This window comes from Musa acuminata, chromosome BXJ3-6 (genome assembly GCF_036884655.1).
Source record: "Musa acuminata AAA Group cultivar baxijiao chromosome BXJ3-6, Cavendish_Baxijiao_AAA, whole genome shotgun sequence".
Classification (NCBI taxonomy): Eukaryota; Viridiplantae; Streptophyta; class Magnoliopsida; order Zingiberales; family Musaceae; genus Musa; species Musa acuminata.
Window position 1 is genome coordinate 4349080 of NC_088354.1, and position 9587 is coordinate 4358666.

Genomic DNA, 9587 nt, shown 5'->3' on the forward strand with positions numbered 1-9587 from the left:
ATTATTATTATTATTATTTTATAGTAATTTTATGTTTTTAGCATTATTTTATCTTGACTAACTTTGAGCTTCGATATCCCAGAAGATTAAATATAATCGATAGCCACAGCTGTGCAGGTGTTAGAACATCCTGGTTGGAGATGGTGGTGACATGATTGAGATCTGATCCGTGAAACAGGTCTGCTGCTTGGGACACTGTCTTTGCTCCCCGGTCTCTTCAAAGATGGTGCAAGAAAAGAACCAATAAAGAGAGAAGCAAAAGGGAAAGCTACTTTGGTAGTTGAATTGCCATTCTGGATATACGGTCTCTCTCCTCCTGCTTTGTGTCATTCCATAGCTAAGTCGATTGATACGAGACTAGATGAATTGTCATGCATATTTAAGCTATTTTCTCGATGACCTTACACTGCTCATTTCTCACCGCCAGTAAACCACATCAATATCCTCACACATACACATGCACATGCAGTGAGAGGAGAGAGAGAGAGAGAGAGAGAGAGAGATTAAACTCTCTTCGATTTGCTCATCTTTCCATGGCAAGCCATGGTAGTATAGTTGCTAGTAGGATTGTTCTTTTGTGATCGATCTTAGTGTATTAGATTTACTTTCCTTCTAAATCAGTAAAGAGGATGACAAATCTTTTCACATCAAGATTTCTAGAATGAACTGCTTGTTTCAACAACAGTCGGCAAAGCAAGGATGTCATGCGTGGCTAATGTTTCAGGAGTCATTGAAGGTGGCGCATTTCATGGCGACATGCAAGCTGAGACCCACACTCTGCAATCCTTCTTGCGAACAGAAGCCTCCATTCTTTTGCGCACCACTATGCTTCGACCGGAGGTTGTCGAAGTCTCCCCAATCTCCTGAGAAGCACACCCATAGACACGATGCAGTATCAGCTTCATCGATCCCAACAGTCACAAAGTCTTACCTTAGATATGCTACGCATCGATTTCAGAATGAGACGAGAACGAGCAGGAAGAAATCAATCGCAAGTTGTGCAAACAAGCACCAGGAAAAGAACCTATAGAGCTCGGTAGATCTCAAAAAGCTTAAGCGAAAACATCGTGAGCTGTATTGTGTACCTGTTGTGAATGGGATCAGGCCCCTTGGGCACTCTCCTCTTGCAGGCATTGAGCGGGTCCAAGCTCCTGTTCATGGTGAGCATGTCTCTTGCTGAAGCCACGACTGCAACAGGCACCGGCGGTGGTGTTCCTCCGCTAATCGTGGATGCAGAGAGAAGGAGCTCGATACACAAGCAGCATACTAGGCCAGTAACCAAGGCCCTCGTGGACCTACCACCGCACATTCTTCCCCTTCTCCTAAATCCTCCTCCCTTGGAACAGCAAGTTGCCGATCGGAGTCGGAAGAGCAAAGCCAGGGAGAGAGGTGTGGGATGCTGTTGTCTTGTGGAGGGGATTGGTGTGTGTGTCTTTCTCTTTACGTATCTTCAAGAGATGGGAGGCATTTTTTGGTGCAGTTTCGTACAATCTAAAAGTAAATGCAAAAAAGGAATACGATAAGAAGAATCCCATGCTTGGGACCAAAAATGGCCCCACGAACTGCTTTATATGCTTGGCTTTGTGTTGGAGCTCAAAACTGCTCGTGCTCAGCTCAACCAAGCGTGTTCTGATCCACCTTTCTTGCCCAATACATTAAAGTTGGATGTGAGTGAGGGACTCCGTGGTTTGCAACTGAGAGAGAGAGAGAGAGGCAATGTGTAGAAGTAGATGGTCCCAGTAAACTACAGAGAGGGACAAATGGACCATCAAAATAAAACAAGAACAAGGAGAAAAAGGGCTACATTGCCATTGGGAAACACCGAATACAGTTCATGACAGAAGAAGATGTGTACTGGATGGGAACAAAAAGTGATGAGATGACATAGACATCAAATGCTTCAAGATTTGGATTCAGTCATACTGAGGCTTAATTCTCCTGACAATTGAGGGAATTCAATTTTTAGATTTGTGTGTAACCAACCTGACATCTTGGTTGGAGATTTAAGCCACCTTCTGAGTAAGCAATTTGGCGGATCCCGGGCAAACATCTCAGCTAATGATTACAATTTTTACAATGGCTGCTTCAGTGTAAAAGGAAATCATCCAATTCCAAATGATGACATCTCTGCTAAATTATTACAGGTGTGACTTCTTATTCTGCTCCAGTGCAAACAGCAAACAATGGATCGTCCATGACATGCAGTGAAACTATAAATTTTGAACTTTACATCAGAGTTTCAACTCATATAACAAGAAAGAACATACAAAGTCAATCCAAGATTCTGGGTGATTAAAGTGAAGCTGTAAAATCCTCATTTATTATAGAATATGCTAAACCATGTAAAGCAACAATATGTGTAAGTTGTAAATGATATATTCATATAGAAAGGAGAGGCGGCAGTGGGCACTCAGAAGCACTGGAAGCCATGGCAAATAGACAAAAATATGAGGAGAATTAGTGCGATAATGATGCCAAAGACAATCAGCTTTATCTTCATATTCTCTATCCACAGTTTCCTCTTCATCTTTGTACCCTGTTGCCTGAAATCTTGTGCCTGAAATTCCATATGTCGGAGATCCATTAGAACTATGAACATGAAAAATCAAGATCAACATGCTAGAAATGAGTAGAAAAAGACCACAAATTCTCCTATCCAAAACAACTAACAAATATACTACTACCTACTACATCCATACTTATGTATGACAAAATGCATTTTGTACCTGGGAGCGAAGGTTTTCTGTTTTGTCAACAAGCAGCTCAATTTTCTCCCCACGATCAAGAACCTAAAAACAGCAGAAATGGGAATAATAACTTACTTTTTGTATCGGCAAGAAAACAAGTTGGGATAAATAAACTTCACACATAACTGGAGGATTAAACAGAAAAAAACATCACCTTCTCAATATTTTCCATCATGACTCCTTTTACTTCAGAAACCTGAGCTTTCACTTTGGCCAGTTTGTTTATCTCCTCAGGGTGCTCCACGCAATATTTCATGTGCTCCTTAAGCTTAGACCTGATACGTCAGCGATAACTTCATAATCTAATATGCTAAAACAAACCTACAACAACTAGGTTGGAGGAGAAAAAAAGGTACTTGAACTCTCGGTTTAGACTTTTGGCTGTAGCCGTTGAAGCTTTTCCTCCTCCATATCTTTTATTGAAGTCCTCCTTAACCCTCTCTAGAAAGGCTATGGGAATTTGCCTGCCAGCCGACTCAACAGCAACCACACAATAAGCTGCAACAATGATATCTCAATTAAGCTCCAATAAGTAAAACCAATACAAGAAGCATCTATTAGAATGTCTGGAAGGTAAACAACCATTAACCTATTACAAGAAACCTAGTAACCTGGCCCTTGCTATTTGGACAAAGTAATGGGACTTGGAGAAATATGTCAAAAGGCACGTGTGAGACCAAAACACATTGAGAAAAATACCACCATGGTTTGTGAACCTATGTTGTTCCTGTTGACAACACTTTTGTTAGAATCCAGTGTGTCGTTTAGTGGAAATTCCAACAAGTGCTTCTTGTGAGCAAAAAGAAAATGCTACAAGTTGCAATTGCACGTGTAGCTGTTTGGATGCCGGCAGTATAGTTACTAATTATAGTTGCAACTAAAATAGCAGTGGTGGCTAGTGCTCAGAGAGGAAGGAACTTCAACAACATCCTCCAAGAAACAAGCTATATAAATGTGACATGTATAATCTTCTAGCTTTGTATGTCTTGTATGCTACTATGAGTCATTTCATCCGTATTATGCGCAGCAAAAAATGGTTGAGCATCTAGTTAAACACCAATTAAAGAAAAAACATCAGTAACCACTTGATTCCATCGTGTTAGCCTAATAGCTAACTATATACCTGTTAATAAGGAAAAACATTTGTTTCTAGGGTTTACTTGAAGGAACTAAAATTATTTATGGCTAGTTATTGACAGCATCCATGTGCAATTTGCTAGTTCATCATTAACTATATCTACCAAAACAAGAAGGGCAGTTGACCTAACTACCAAAGATACAGTTACTTTGGTTTTGGGAAGCAAATAATGAATATGTTTAACTTGTCATGCGGTGAATCAAAGGCTCCTTGCATCCCTAAGAGAGGTATCCTATGGAGCTTCTTAAAAACTTTAACTGTTTTATATTTTATAAACATTTCATATAACTTGACAGGTAAACTTTTAGTTGTAAAGATTCTAAATCTAGTCAAGGGATTTCTCAATCTTCAAAAAATTAAATTGGTCTAATGGACCAAATTTAGAAAAGGCTAGAGAAGATGAGAATATTCTAGACCTAATGTGATTAACCAAGCTTCTAACTGTTCTTTCCACCTAACAAATTTTGAGCAATTGTTTTATTATTGAGCAATTGTCTTTGTTGATGCACTAGTGTTTTATTGTCTTGATCATTGTTGTTGTGCTAGTGTATAATTGCAAAAGTGATAGATTTTATGTTCAAGTCCACATAACAATATTATGCACTATCTAATGTAATAAAAAACTTTTCAAAAATATTTGTATAAAAAATAAATTTGAGAAATTGAACCACAACTTGAGATTGAAGATTAATCTAGGGTCACTAGGCAAATTCTAAATTTTTCGTAAGCAAAAAGATAAATCAAGAAGAGCTATATCATGCAAATGTCTTGATCATTGTTGTCGTCGTTTATTCATTGAGCAAAAATGCAATTGATAATTTCTATATTCTTCATTTTTTTAATTTGTTATGATATTTGTTTCAAGCAAATAATTATAAGATACCTATTCGTAAGAACTTTTATTTCCCTTTAATTCAAAATTATAATTTAAAATAATTAACGATAGTTATGAAATTTAAATCCTGATATTTAGATCTAATTTTTATAATTTTAAAGTATTACAACACAGAATAGTTGAATAAGTCAAGGAAAAGATGTAAATTTTGAAACATTCTAGACAAAATTTAAAACTACTTAGAATGAAAGACCAGGAGTTTCATTTCGAAATAAAAAAAATAAGTGACTATTTATTCCGGAAAAGGGGATGTAAAAATATTTGCAAGCTGGTCCAAATAAGTATTATTTTTAACAATGAATAAAATACTGTTTTAAATTAAATATCATATAGAAATAAAACAGCTAATAAAACTCTTTTATCAAATAGAAAACTAATTTGACAGGTAAAAATAAAAACTGTCTTTTAAAGATAGAAATGTTCAGTTTTCTAAATTTGTGTTTTCTGAATCAGTAACATTTTTTGCTGAACAGACTTCTTTTATAAGAAACAAAATCTGTTGATATTTCTAAAATAATTATTTTTGAACAATTATAATTTTATTTGAAAAAAAATATTTTTATAAATGAATCTGAGATATTTAATTTAGAACTCTAATTTAATAACTCTTTTTAGAAATTTAGCATAAATACTTGTTTCAAGTAAAGAAGATACATTAAAAATAGAAATATGTTTTTCCAAAAAATAAAATAATTTTCTGTAAACAAAAAAACAAAAGAAAATTCATATCTAAGATATTAATTTAAAAATATAAAATATCCAATAAATTTTCAGAAGTAAGGTCTCTAAATTAGTTTCATTCGAACTTGAATAAAGTCCTTCCAATATTTTCTTGCTTTATTAGATGACATGCTAATTGTTGATGACAATATTAAGAACAATACATATTTGAAAAAGAAATCTGTCTGAAAGAGACTAACAATGTGTAAATAAAGAAATCGTTATCGTAACTTGCAAAGAAAAAAAAAAGAAAGAAACAAAAGAGAATGTTTGAGGGAGAAAGCATAATATTCTATCAGAGAAGTAGAAACCTTTATTGATTAGATGGCTGATTTATGTTGACTTTCATGATTTTCAGCACTCATTCTTTTTAATTTCATTAGAATTAACATTAAGCTCGATGATTGGTATTGATTTATGAAAAACTTACTCCTACTCTGTTATTTAACATCTCTATTGATAAGATATTAGCTTTCTCCATGGTGTATTTGTAAAGCGCATCTAGGTGATTATATTATGGACCAAAAGTTATTCTTGTGGATAGTTGATCTAAAGAGGACTTTAGAAATTGTAACAATTTTAATTTATCTTGCCTTGCATGTGATTGTATTCTTTATTGTTCCATTCCTTTTTTGATTGGCTTAAGTATTGCTATTTATTAGAGCTTAATATATTATTTTTGACCTACACGAAGAAGAAAAAGACAATCTTTAAATGTTGCACATTCATGCATCTATTCCCAACGTTCAAAAACATAACACGTGGTCCAAGAACACCAGAAACCACGGAAGCAACCGAATCAATCGCACAAAACCTTACACGATCCATCCAAAACTACGCCACGGAGCTAACATTCTCCCCACCGATCAACCGCAAGATAGAAACGCGACAAAAATCGACCAAATCGCAAGACAGGGGATTCGGGGACTCACTGTAACCATCTTGGACGAGGTAATTGAAGGTGTGGCCGTCGCAATTGTAGGTAAACTTGTTGCTGGTGGCGGGGAGCTTTTGGAGGCATTGGGAGGCGACGGTGGTGAAGTTGCCGGTGAACTCGGTGTATTCCGCCAAGATCACCGTCCCTCGGGCGACGAAACTATAGATCAGAGATTGCTGCCCCATCTCCCCGCCACCAGAAGGAGAAACCGTAACCCTAGATCTGCAGAAGCTCTAAGGGAGGAGGAGCGTGAGGAGATCGAGCAATGACGACGTAAAAAGGGGCTGTTCTGTTTTTATTATTCGCATTTGGAAGCTCGGGGAAATGATGCCAAGAATAAATGTTTATGCACCCCACGGGTTCTATTTTTGGGAGGGATCCGTTCCGTTTCAGGGAGAAGCGTGTTTTGCCCTTACCCTCTTCGATGTTAAGGGATGACAGCAGTTGTTGAGGTTGGTTTTGGTATTGTCCAAGTTTTTGATGCATTTATGAATTAAAAATAATGTTTATCTTTATTTACACCTTTTTTTTTTAGAAAATTCATTTAATGGTCATCGCTTAACAGTTAATTTTAGATGGTATGAGATCCAATGTGTAGGGACGAAATCCAAATGACAATTTTTGTTTTTGAATTTTACTATTTGTTTGTCGGACATTATCGGATTATAATTTTTTATTATTTAATTTTTACGAATTAAAAAAAATATTATTTTATTAAATGAAGATAGGGTTATTGGTATATTATCCTTATTTTTAACTTTTTTATTTACAAATAATAAATTATATTTGATCCCAAAATCTTATCATTGTTAATCAAATTGTTTATAATTTAATATATAAAAATTTATGAGTGAATTTTTGAAAAAAAAACTCTACTTTTTGAAATTTATGAGTGCCCTTTCCCTCCTTTCTCCTTTATAGTCAATAGCGAGGGCACATGGGTCGCCTCATCTCTTTCTTCTCTTATGGTTAACAACACAAGGGGGGCTTGCTGGTGATGAGAAGGGCCATGGGTGAGTAGAGAGGATGGGTCTACAAGCGACAATGGTAATGGCTACGAGTGCTTATTCGGGGTGAAAGCATGACCACACGAGGTAAAGGGCAATGGCCAATAGGTGTAAATGGGTCATTTTTGAAAAAAAATATATATTGTTTCAAAAAATTTTAAAGTAGAGGCATCTCAGTGAAATATTTTGAAGTATGAACTTATTTTGGAAATTGACTCGAAATATATTTGATAAGGTCTCAACCTCCCAATCTTTGTTAAATAGACCTAATACACCATTATGAGTAATATTTTAATAAAAAATAATAGATAAAATTTTTAATCATCAAATTCAATAAGTATGTTCTAATATTTTATGTATGCTTTATGTATAAAAATCGAGTATTTGGAATCATTATTCTTTGATAAGTAAATATATTATTACTAGATAAATATTTTAAATATGAAAAATTTATTGAATGAGGTACTAATTGATTGGTCTGGTATACCATCACATTAAGTGTAAAAATTTATCAAATAAAATTTAAAATAAATATATTTTTGATGATTAGATATTGTTAGAAAAAAAATATCGTGATGTCTTAGTCAACCCGACGTGGTCCAGACCCGTGTGTATATGAATGTCCGAAGTATCTCGAAGTATTGCACTCCCGATATGAAAGTATTGCGCTATTAAGGTAGATGTATTCACGCTCCCAAGTTAAAAGTATTGTACTCCTAAGGTGGAGGTATTGTATTCTCGATGTACCACTTACATGAAGATTAAGATCGAAAGAGGTTTCTAGACCCAATTTTTCTAATGCTCAAATTAATAATATGAGGCCCCTAAATATATTCTCAAATAGTTCATAAAATGAGAGAGCTCTCTCCTTTTCCTTGTTTAGAATATGTTTTTATAAATAGAGGAACTAAGCTTGTGATGACCTTAAAGGAAGAGAAAAAATTAAAATTATTTTTCTTGTCATAAAGGGAGAGAAGGAAGCTTAAGATTGTCTTGCTTGTCATTATCGTATGAAGAAGAAGGAAGCTTATATTTTTCTTTGAAGTGGATGACTTGAATCTCATATGGCAATCATGTGCCGGATGACAGATTACCTATCACATATAAGATAGATTTATATTAGTGTTTCTTACTTAAAAATATTTTTTTTTTACTTTAATTATTTTAGCACAAGATTGTCCCGTTTCTTAAATAAAGCCCAGGAACTCATTACCTATTATAACCTTTTGCTTATTATTTCTCCGTGTTTTTGTGAGGCTTATACAAAGAAAATTAATGGAACTTTCGTCGTTACTTGGATCTTTATTTTGCCATCGAAGCATTATCTTCATCATCCTTATTTACTCGGGTAGACAGATGATGATGATTGTAGTTTTGAATGAATTCTCAATCAAAACCTATATAAATATTAAGAATAAGCCCTTTAGACAATTAGCCGTACTTAGGAGTTGAATTATAATCGATAATAATCTATTTTATAATTTTATAAAAAGGATAGAAGACATGAATAATCATCCTATTATCAATATTACTTTTTAGACTAACATTCTGATCCTTAGATTTTAAAAAAATTATATTAAAATTTTTATAGTTATAAAAGTGAAATGTTTAACTTCATTTACCCTGATGCTATCGATTTTACCGACGGAAAATACAACACATGGTAGTATATGCATAAATAACACGAAAACGATAGACAAAATGGTAATTTCAATGTTCAAATTACGTTTTCAATGATGGTGGATGATGACGTCGCTAGAGGTTGCAAATGGTTGTGATTAGCAAGAATGATGCAGTTGTCAACAAGAACACTAAGAACTTCTTATGGGGGGAGGAGGAGAACGAGGAGGGAGAGTGGTGGCTGAGAGGTGAGGTAAAGAGAGAGGAAGAAGATAATGATGCAGATGTCGATGCTTTGCATTTGCATCAATGCCGCTTGGCAACTACATTAGTGCCGATGCAGATGCCACTCTATATCTATGTCAACACTAACAGATAGTAAGTAATATGGGGAAGGATGGTGCTCATCCTTCTTCCCTTATCTCTCATCCTTTTCCCCTTTTGTTGCTTGGCATGCACAAGGAGTGGGAAGAAGGATGAGCGATGTGGGGATGCCGAGCATCGCTCATCCGTCTTCCCACCC

At 35.2% G+C, this 9587-nt stretch overlaps 1 pseudogene; it reads right to left on the reverse strand.

Annotated features, from left to right (window-relative positions):
* Nucleotides 1-2292: 2292 nt before the first annotated feature.
* LOC103986948 (putative vesicle-associated membrane protein 726) lies at nucleotides 2293-6806 on the reverse strand (annotated as a pseudogene).
* Between the last annotated feature and the right edge of the window lie 2781 nt (nucleotides 6807-9587).